Here is an 11,207-nt window from a genome sequence, read left to right as displayed (position 1 = left end):
ACTCATACTCTTTGGTTATTTCGGTAAAGTCACGTAGGTAAACAATAAAATGTAATATTTTATACCCACGTGACTTTACCGAAACAACCAAAGAGTATGGATTCCTGCAGTCACGAAAGCTTCAAATCAATACAGTACTTACAGAGCCCGCATGTTCATCGTTGCGTCGTATGCTTTTAAATGTAACAATAATCGCTTTAAGATTTGATAATCGATCTATGAAGCAATTCTAATCACAATCGTGTTTTAAGCTGCTAAGTTGAATCGTAGGCTTTATATATATAACCAGACTGATATGTGTCCCTACGTAATAATAATCACAAGTGTTAATCCGTCAGCCTCCTGGATTTCCAGACCAAACCGATACAGGATCGTTTGATTGAAAAAGCTCTCGACTGGTTTCAACCTTTTGAGCCTCATCAGTCATTCTTGTTATGAAAATTCTTCTAGATTGCCAGATGTTCTTGGCAAAAAGCACTCCATCTAAACGACGGTGGCTTGCTGAAAGAAAACAAGCGATATTCATACGAACCCGTTACGCATTCTTGTGGAAAAATATAGTATACTGTACCTGTCAAACCCTTATCAGTGCCGACCTAATTACAGACAATTCAGATCGTATTGCCCTTATACATCTCAACGTTCATCCTACAAAGTCCCATCACAAGGGAGAAACGCAGTCAAATAGACAAAAAAATGTTTTTTGCCCGCATTGAAACGGCTGTACTCCGTATGGACCCTGAAAACTCAATTTCCCTGTGCAAGAAATACGGGTAAACCACTTGGGGTTGACAGGTTCGATATAGGTGAATAGGAGGCAGACGATGCCCATATCTAGGCCGCTTCTTCATCCATCCATCCTGCCTGCAGGAGTAAGCCGATGAACAAACTCGTTAATAATTTTAGCTTCACATTTTTTTTACGATTATGATTTGTCTACGTGTTATGTACAGCTTCGTGAGGTGCGGTCGCATATACTGTATACGCCAAATAAAGCCGCTTTGCTTTACTGAGTTAACAAGTGTTATAGCTAACGCGCGTTATCTTTGACGAGTGTTATAGTTGACGAGTGTAATACTGGTAGGAACCTCCTGGTTACACCAGCCCACAGGGGATTATTATGTCCGTCCGTCCGTCGTGCAGGGAGGGGCTGGGTGGGGAGGGAGGGGCTGGGTAGGGAGGGCTGGGTGGGGAGGGGAGGGTGGGGAGGGGCTGGGTGGGGAGGGGCTGGGTGGGGAGGGTGGGGAGGGGCTGGGTGGGGAGGGGCTGGTCACCCCGTGGTGCCCTTATAAAACTCAACGTTTAACCTACTCACGCCGCCGTTGACCCTGGCCATTGACCGAGCAACCCAACGTTCCTACCAGCTCCCTCCGCATGAATGTGTTAGTTAACGAGTCTCTATCCGAGCCCGTGTCTGCAACGCTACTCTCAGCCACGTGGTGGCGCTATTTATAGCTCAGTGGGCCTTACCTGCTAAAACGAAGGGAAATTTTTATTTTATATTTTTGTCATCGACTGTACGCGCCTCGTTGTAGCGGAATTAAAGAGTCGGGAGACTCACACAGAGGAGACTTTCACGTGGACCCACACACTCACAGTGAGGACCACAACACCCCCCGGAATCTGACCGTACAATGAACGCGAGTTGAGATGAAATCCACTTGATTGAAGATAATATTTGTCTCGTGAAAGGTCACATTTAACTCACTGAAGGTAAGGTTCACCTGGGCGAAGGTAAAATTCACCGACGACTTCGCGATTTGGCACTGGATGCCCCGTAGCCTCTACAGATCCAAACAGGTCAAGTGTGAGGGTGTGAGGATGTCAGGTGGTGAGGTCAAGAGAATGATGGTTTCGATTTAAAGCTTTCGTGACTGCAGGGATTCATCTTCTTGGTTCTTTCGGTAAAGTCACGTAGAAGGGAAATAATAAAATAATAAAAATAAAACATTATAAACTAATTCTCACTGACAATTATTTTATTATGTTTTATTCGTATTATTTGATTACTTCCCTTCTACGTGACTTTACCGAAAGAACCAAGAAGAGAATGATGGTTGTGGGGGGCCCCCTTCATCATTACCTCCATACCCCCCACCCCCGTATCGGTGTGCATGCGGCACGCGGCGTGGTAATGAAAGCGATTAGGTTGGAGTGAGTAGGGGGGGGGGGGTGAGAGTTAAACAGAGAAGCATTCTTGAGCTGCGGGGGGATTAGTGGCTCACGGGGTCCCGATGGCCACAGGATTAGCGGGGACCCCAGCCCCCATGGCCCTATCCACCTCTCGTGAAAACCCGGGCGGCCTTCCGTGTGACAGGCTAGGTGCGCTCTGAAGCGGTCACGTCAAGTGCCAGAGGTTCGCTGCTGGCAGGAGGCCACGGGATAGACCCAGACACAAAGTCGCCTCCATCCCCGTTAACGCTACGCAGGCGTTTTGGGGCAGGTGCCGTTAGGGGCCGTCCATAAATGACGTCACGCACCTGGGGTGGAGGTGGTCAGATATTTGTGACGATGTATGACGAGGGCAGGGGGGGTTTGAGAAATGTGATGTCACATCAAAATGCACAATTTTAAATAAATATAAACAACACGTTCTACTTAATTAAATAGACGTTTTAATACATGTTTTCTCCTACAACATCAGAGTGCAGCGCCACATTAATTACGCACTACAATGACAATAGTTTAAAGCGATTTGAAGCATGTTTTATATTTTTTTGAGGGGGGGTCTGACTTTTTGAGACGAGGGAGGGGGGGTCAAAAGTCGTGAAAAATCGAGTGACGTCATTTATGGACGGCCCCTTAGTGCACCATTGGAACCTCATTTGCCAGTATAAAATATGATAATTGGTTTTTTACCCTTCTATCTGGCAACAAAACTGACGCCCCTTAGTGATCACACGTTAGTCAACACGGTCGTTTATCACTCTCGCCACTGATGTCAGCCGTGGCCGGGAATCGAACTCAGCTGAGCCACACGCGGAGATCCCTCGGTTCCTCACCTGCGTGAAAAGGGAGCTCCTCCTCCGAGCTCCCTTCTCACCTGTGCGCTCCTCCGCTGCCGTGGCAACGGCGTCGCCCAGGTGAATGAGTGCGGGGGGTGGTGGTGGGGGTGGTGGTGCTAGGATAGGGCCAGGTGAATGAGTGGTGGGGTGGTGGTGGGGGTGGTGGGGCTAGGATAGGGCCAGGTGAATGAGTGGTGGGGGTGGTGGTGGGGGTGGGATATGGCCAGGTGAATGAGTGGTGGGGGTGGTGGTGGGGGTGGTGGGGCTAGGATAGGGCCAGGTGAATGAGTGCGGGGGGTGGTGGTGGTGGGGGTGGGGCTAGGATAGGGCCAGGTGAATGAGTGGTGGGGGTGGTGGTGGGGGTGGTGGGGCTAGGATAGGGCCAGGTGAATGAGTGGTGGGGGTGGTGGTGGGGGGTGGTGGGGCTAGGATAGGGCCAGGTGAATGAGTGGTGGGGGTGGTGGTGGGGGTGGTGGGGCTAGGATAGGGCCAGGTGAATGAGTGGTGGGGGTGGTGGTGGGGGTGGTGGGGCTAGGATAGGGCCAGGTGAATGAGTGGTGGGGGGGGGGGTGGTGGGGCTAGGATAGGGCCAGGTGAATGAGTGGTGGGGGTGGTGGTGGGGGTGGTGGGGCTAGGATAGGGCCAGGTGAATGAGTGGTGGGGGGGGGGTGGTGGGGCTAGGATAGGGCCAGGTGGAATGAGTGGTGGGGGTGGTGGTGGGGGTGGTGGGGCTAGGATAGGGCCAGGTGAATGAGTGGTGGGGGTGGTGGTGGGGGTGGTGGGGCTAGGATAGGGCCAGGTGAATGAGTGGTGGGGGTGGTGGTGGTGGGGGTGGTGGGGCTAGGATAGGGCCAGGTGAATGAGTGGTGGGGGTGGTGGTGGGGGGTGGTGGGGATAGGATAGGGCCAGGTGAATGAGTGGTGGGGGTGGTGGTGGGGGGGGTGGTGGGGCTAGGATAGGGCCAGGTGAATGAGTGGTGGGGGTGGTGGTGGGGGTGGTGGGGCTAGGATAGGGCCAGGTGAATGAGTGGTGGGGGTGGTGGGTGGGGGTGGTGGGGCTAGGATAGGGCCAGGTGAATGAGTGGTGGGGGTGGTGGTGGTGGGGGTGGTGGGGCTAGGATAGGGCCAGGTGAATGAATGGTGGGGGTGGTGGTGGGGGTGGTGGGGATAGGATAGGGCCAGGTGAATGAGTGGTGGGGGTGGTGGTGGGGGGGGTGGTGGGGCTAGGATAGGGCCAGGTGAATGAGTGGTGGGGGTGGTGGTGGGGGTGGTGGGGCTAGGATAGGGCCAGGTGAATGAGTGGTGGGGGTGGTGGTGGTGGGGGTGGTTGGGCTAGGATAGGGCCAGGTGAATGAGTGGTGGGGGTGGTGGTGGGGGTGGTGGGGATAGGATAGGGCCAGGTGAATGAGTGGTGGGGGTGGTGGTGGGGGGGGTGGTGGGGCTAGGATAGGGCCAGGTGAATGAGTGGTGGGGGTGGTGGTGGTGGGGGTGGTGGGGCTAGGATAGGGCCAGGTGAATGAGTGGTGGGGGTGGTGGTGGGGGTGGTGGGGCTAGGATAGGGCCAGGTGAATGAGTGGTGGGGGTGGTGGTGGGGGTGGTGGGGCTAGGATAGGGCCAGGTGAATGAGTGGGTGGGGGTGGTGGTGGGGGTGGTGGGGCTAGGATAGGGCCAGGTGAATGAGTGGTGGGGGTGGTGGTGGGGGTGGTGGGGCTAGGATAGGGCCAGGTGAATGAGTGGTGGGGGGTGGTGGTGGGGTGGTGGGGCTAGGATAGGGCCAGGTGAATGAATGGTGGGGGGTGGTGGGGGGGGGGTGGTGGGGCTAGGATAGGGCCAGGTGAATGAGTGGTGGGGGTGGTGGTGGGGGTGGTGGGGCTAGGATAGGGCCAGGTGAATGAGTGGTGGGGGTGGTGGTGGGGGTGGTGGGGCTAGGATAGGGCCAGGTGAATGAGTGGTGGGGGTGGTGGTGGGGGTGGTGGGGCTAGGATAGGGCCAGGTGAATGAGTGGTGGGGGTGGTGGTGGGGGTGGTGGGGCTAGGATAGGGCCAGGTGAATGAGTGGTGGGGGTGGTGGTGGTGGGGGTGGTGGGGCTAGGATAGGGCCAGGTGAATGAGTGGTGGGGGTGGTGGGGGGGGGGTGGTGGGGCTAGGATAGGGCCAGGTGAATGAGTGGTGGTGGTGGTGGGGGGGGGGTGGTGGGGGCTAGGATAGGGCCAGGTGAATGAGTGGTGGGGGTGGTGGGGGGGGGGGGGGGGGGTGGTGGGGCTAGGATAGGGCCAGGTGAATGAGTGGTGGGGGTGGTGGTGGGGGTGGTGGGGCTAGGATAGGGCCAGGTGAATGGGTGGTGGGGGTGGGGCTCGTGCATGGGGGGCCTGGCAGCAAAAATAACAAGAGACGAAAAAATGTTGTTCGAATTCGTTGAAAGACAAATTTCGATGTTACTCAGAGCCGCGATGCAATGCGACTACGAGACGGTGGCTCTTCCATTTAATTAAACAAAACAACGCCACGAACGCAGCCCTTCAAGAGCTGCGTTGTGCAAACGTCTGTTGGGCTTGCAGGTTGTCGACCCCTGGGCTCAAGGTAGAATGGGGGTCGGGTTAGGGCGAGTTGATGGGGCAGCGTCCCGGCTCGCATCGGGTTAGGGCTAGGAACAAAGTTAGGACGGGATGAAGGTTCAGGCTCATGGCCAGTGTTAGGGCGTGGGGTTAGGGCTCGTGCCAGTGTGTGGTGATAGCGGTTAGGGCTCGGATCGGGGTTGTTCTGTGTGTAGCGATGCGTGTAAGGGTTAGGGGATTGGGGCTCGTGCTGCGTATAGAGAGCTCGGGCGCAAGTGGACAGGGGCTTAGGGGCCGTCCATAAATGACGTCACGCACCTGGGGGGGGGGGGGTCAGACATTTGTGACGATGTGTAACGAGGGGGGGGGGGGGTTTGAGAAATGTGACGGCACATCAAAATGCGCAACTTTAAATAAATATAGACAACACGTTCTACTAAATTAAATATACTTTTTTAATAAATGTTTTCTCCTACACACGTCAGAGTGCAGCGGCACATTAAATACGCACTACAATGACAATAGTTTAAAGCGATTTGAAGCATGTTTTTATTTGGGGGGGGGGGGGCGCAGAGCTTCGTGACGTCATATTTGAAGGGGGGGGGGTTGGTTAAAAATCGTTCAAAATCGCGTGACGTCATTTATGGACGGCCCCTTAGAGGCCTTTGTGTTCGGGGCACGAGGCTGTGAGATCGGGCTCATCACGACGGCGGGAGGTTTGATGGTCCGGTCCCTGGTGGCGCGGACTCACGCCGACGCGGTCGGTTTTGCCCGGATTGGTCTGGAAGGTTGCGGGGCCCGCGACACCTGGCGTCAGGTGTGCGTGTGTGTGCGTGTGTGTGCGAGTGTGTGTGCGTTGTGTGTGTGTGCGTGTGTGTGTGCGCGCGTGTGTGTGTGTGCGCGTGTGTGTGTGTGCGCGTTGTGTGTGCGCGTGTGTGCGTGCGTGTGTGTGTGTGCGCGCGTGTGTGTGTGCGTGCGTGTGCGTGTGTGTCACCACCAACGATAGTTTGGCGAATACTTGAACCCAGTCCCGAACATCCCCTGGGTCGACCCTAAAACGCCTACCTGGTAAGGGCGCTTAAACATCAGCACCGGGGAGACAAAGGCGGCCGCGCGTGGTCTTGGCCACCCGCCCGCCTCTTGCGCCGTGGCCGGTCTGTGTCGGTGCTCGCTAACAGAAGTTGCCCCAGCAGTCTGTTAAAGGCCATGCCGGAGGTATTGAGACGTCGTGTGGGCACGGTGTGCGTGCAGCAAGAAGAGTGATTTGACCAAGAGTGGTGGGTTGTGTGTGGGTTGTGTGTGGCCCAGTGACTGTTTGGCCCCATAGAGGGGGTGGGGGGATAAACGGGCACGGCACGGGCTAGAGAAGAGATTGAGTGATGTGGTACAGGAGGATGTGGAGCTGAGTGGACTTGCCAATGACTGCTACCCAGCGGTGTCAAGATCGGCCTCTGTGGAGGAGACTCGTTCAGGACGCTACTGGGCAATTGGAGGCGGTCACCCTCCAACAACAACAACAACAGAAGGCAGAGGAGCGACGCTCACAACAACGAGCGGAGCGCCCAGGTGGCTAAAACGCAACAAGATGGCACGTTGGGGTAAAGAAGTGGTGCATCTGCCAGTCATCTCTGTCAGTCAATACGTGACACCTGGGTCTGTCCATGTGGCCTCCTGTCAGGAGCGAGAGCCTTTCACACTTCACGTGACCACCTCAAAGTGCACCTAGCCTGGCACAACCGCCTTGGTGGCGTCACCGATACTTCGTGGCAAACGGCGGCTGCTGTGTGAACCTGTGGGTGTGTACACGTGTGTCTATGTGTGTCTATGTGTGTGTCTATGTGTGTCTATGTGTGTACATGTGTGTCTATGTGTGTACATGTGTGTCTATGTGTGTACATGTGTGTACATGTGTGTACATGTGTGTGTGTGTCTATGTGTGTCTATGTGTGTCTATGTGTGTCCATGTGTGTACATGTGTGTCTATGTGTGTACATGTGTGTGTGTGTCTGTGTGTGTACATGTGTGTCTATGTGTGTAAATGTTTCTATGTGTGTACATGTTTCTATGTGTGTACATGTGTGTACATGTGTGTCTATGTGTGTACAAGTTTCTATGTGTGTACATATTCTATGTGTGTACATGTGTGTCTATGTGTGTCTGTGTGTGTACATGTGTGTCTACATGTGTGTCCCGCTCACGGCCAACACCCAGTGACGATTATCTAAACCGGTCCTGAGCTTCCCCTAGGTCGACTCAGCCTCAAATGAGTACCCGGTGCGCTGTGTAAATATCACCACTGGGGAGACAAGGCGGCCGGGCGTGGTGCTGGCCACCCACCCTCTCGTGTGCCGTGCCGACCCTCATAGGGTGCTCGCTAACAGCACTTTCCCCTACAGTCTGTTAAGGCTACACGGGGATCTTTGTCTGTGTATTCAAGTATGCCTGATTTTTGTTTATATGTATGCCTGCCTGTGCGTTTGTGCGTGTCTGCTGTATCCGTGCACGTTATGCTCGCCTGTACCTATTTATGTGTGGGCACGTGTGTGTGTGTGCCTGTGCGTGCGTGTGGTGTGTGCTGTAAACAGCGTGACCGTGTACCCAGTACAGTGCACGCTTCTCGCCGCTTTTGTTTGGACAGAGTCAACACGAGGCCGCCGCCACCACCACCAACTACCACTGCCTGCATCCCGGGGGGGGGGGGCAGGGGGAGGGGGTTGCTCTCGACCCCGAGGGTCCAGGTGTGCACCCAACTGTGCGCCCAGGTGTGTGCCCACGTGTGCACCCATGTGTGTGAACCCAGGTGTGCACCCAGGTGTGCCCCCAGGTGTGGGTGCCCAGGTGTGCACCCAGGTGTGTGAACCCAGGTGTGTACCCAGGTGTGCCCCAGGTGTGGGTGCCCAGGTGTGCACCCAGGTGTGGGTGCCCAGGTGTGGGTGCCCAGGTGTGCACTCAGATGTGGGTGCCCAGGTGTGCACCCAGGTGGGTGCCCAGGTGTGCACCCAGGTGTGGGTGCCCCGGTGTGTACCCAGGCGTGTACCCAGGTGTATGCCCACGTGTGCACCCAGGTGTGGGTGTCCACGTGGGCACCAGGCGTGTACCGAGTGTGGGTGCCCAGGTGTGCATCCAGGTGTGCACCCAGGTGTGTGACTCCAGGTGTATGCCAGGTGTGCCCCAGGTGTGGGTGCCCAGGTGTTGCACCAGGTGTGGGGGCTCAGTGCGGCCCGGGCACGTACGGGACCCGGGCGGGACTCCTGACGAGGGCCCCCCCGACTAGGTTGGGGTGCTCGCGCGTGGGAGTTGATAGAAGTTGAGGGCAGGTGTGTCTGAGTAGAGGGGCAGGTGTGTCTGAGTAGAGGGGCAGGTGTGTCTGCGTAGAGGGGCAGGTGTGTCTGAGTAGAGGGGCAGGTGTGTCTGAGGTGAGGGGCAGGTGTGTCTGAGTAGAGGGGCAGGTGTGTCTGAGTAGAGGGGTAGGTTGTGTCTGAGTAGAGGGGCAGGTGTGTCTGAGTAGAGGGGCAGGTGTGTCTGAGTAGAGGGGCAGGTGTGTCTGAGTAGAGGGGCAGGTGTGTCTGAGTCGAGGGGCAGGTGTGTCTGAGTCGAGGGGCAGTGTTTTCCTGAGGTCGAGGGGCAGGTGTTGTGCTGAGTCGTGGGGCAGGTGTTGTCTGAGTCGAGGGGCAGGTGTGTCTGAGTAGGAGGGGCAGGTGTGTCTGAGTAGAGGGGCAGGTGGTCTGAGTAGAGGGGCAGGTGTGTCCTGAGTAGAGGGGCAGGTGTGTCTGAGTAGAGGGGCAGGTGTGTCTGAGTAGAGGGGAAGGTGTGTCTGAGTAGAGGGGCAGGTGTGTCTGAGTAGAGGGGCAGGTGTGTCTGAGGTGAGGGGCAGGTGTGTCTGAGTAGAGGGGCAGGTGTGTCTGAGTAGAGGGGCAGTGTGTGTCTGAGTAGGGGGCAGTGTGTCTGAGTCGAGGGGCAGGTGTTTCTGAGTCGAGGGGCATGTGTGTCTGAGGTGAGGGGCAGGTGTGTCTGGTCGAGGGGCAGGTGTGTCTGAGTAGAGGGGCAGGTGTGTCTGAGTAGAGGGGCATGTGTGTGTATCCGGAGTAGAGGGGCAGGTGTGTCTGAGTAGAGGGGCAGGTGTGTCTGAGTGAGGGGCAGGGTGTGTCTGAGGTGAGGGGCAGGTGGTCTGAGTAGAGGGGCAGGTGTGTTGAGTAGAGGGGCAGGTGTGTCTGAGTAGAGGGGCAGGTGTGTCTGAGTAGCAGGGGCAGGTGGTCTGAGTAGAGGGGCAGGTGTGTCTGAGTAGAGGGGCAGGCTGTGTCTGAGTAGAAGGGAAGGTGTGTCTGAGGTGAGGGCAGGTGTTCTGTTGAGTAGAGGGGCAGGTGGTCTGAGTAGAGGGGCAGGTGTGTCTGAGTGAGGGCAGGTGTTGTCTGAGTAGAGGTGCAGGTGTGTCTGAGTAGAGGGGCAGGTGTGTCTGAGTAGAGGGGCAGGTGTGTCTGAGTAGAGGGGCGGGTGTGTCTGAGGTGAGGGGCAGGTGTGTCTGAGTAGAGGGGCAGGTGTGTCTGAGTAGAGGGGCAGGTGTGTCTCAGGTGAGGGGCAGGTGTGTATGAGGTAGGTGTGTGACGAGGTAATGTGTGGTCGTGTACACGGGGCTGTGATTGTGCTGTAGGACAGCGGTGCGGGTGGTTATATGGGTGTGAGGTTGCGTGTGTGTGGTGTGGTTATACGGGTGTGAGGATATGCGGTTGTACAGGTGTGGGGTTAAGCTAAGGAGCTATCATGCGGTATAATGTGGTTGTGCGGGGTCGTGTGGTTAGATCGTGTGCGTGGTTGTGTGATTGTGTGATAACGTGGTTGTGATCATGTGGTTGTGTATGTGGTTGTGATCATGTGGTTGTGGTTGTGGTTACGTATGTGGCAGTATATGTGGTTGTGTGATTATCTGGCAGTATATGTGGTCGTGTACGTGGTTATGTGTGTGTGGTTGTGGTAGTGTATGTGACTATGTGTGTGTGGTTGTGGTAGTGTACGTGGTTGTGTGTGGTTGTGGTAGTGTTTGTGGTTGTGTGGTTGTGGTAGTGTATGTGGTTGTGTGTGGTTGTGGTAGTGTATGTGACTATGTGTGTGTGGTTGTGTGTGTGTGGTTGTGATAGTGTACGTGGTTATGTGTGTGTGGTAGTGTATGTGGTTGTGTGTGGTTGTGGTTGTGTGGTAGTGTATGTATATGGTTGTGGTAGTGTATGTGATTATGTGTGTGTGGTTGTGGTAGTGTATGTGGTTGTGTGTGGTTGTGGTAGTGTATGTGATTATGTGTATATGGTAGTGGTAGTGTATGTGGCTGTGTGGTTCCGTGCCAAGCTAAGTGCACGCGCTGCGTGACCAATGCGCGCCCCGTGTCCCCAACGCCCTTCACGTGACACCGCCTGGTTACCGGGGGGCGGGGTGAGGGTGGGGGGCGGGGTGAGGTCGGGGGGAGGGTGGGGGGAGGGTGAGGGGGGGGTCGCTGCTCCCCCTCCTCACTCTGCCCCCCTCCTCCTCCTCCTTGAAGCCGGAAGCTGTCGCCGCAGCTCAGGTGAGGAGCGAATGCCCGCGGCCAGGTGAGACACGCGCGGGGAGACGCGCGTGGACAGGGGAGAGACACCGGGTGGGTGACAGGGAGAGAGAGACATG

This window comes from Lethenteron reissneri, chromosome 32 (assembly GCF_015708825.2).
Source record: "Lethenteron reissneri isolate LAM-NWPU_2019-01 chromosome 32, ASM1570882v1, whole genome shotgun sequence".
NCBI classification, from domain to species: domain Eukaryota; kingdom Metazoa; phylum Chordata; class Hyperoartia; order Petromyzontiformes; family Petromyzontidae; genus Lethenteron; species Lethenteron reissneri.
This window is presented reverse-complemented; position numbering follows the sequence as displayed.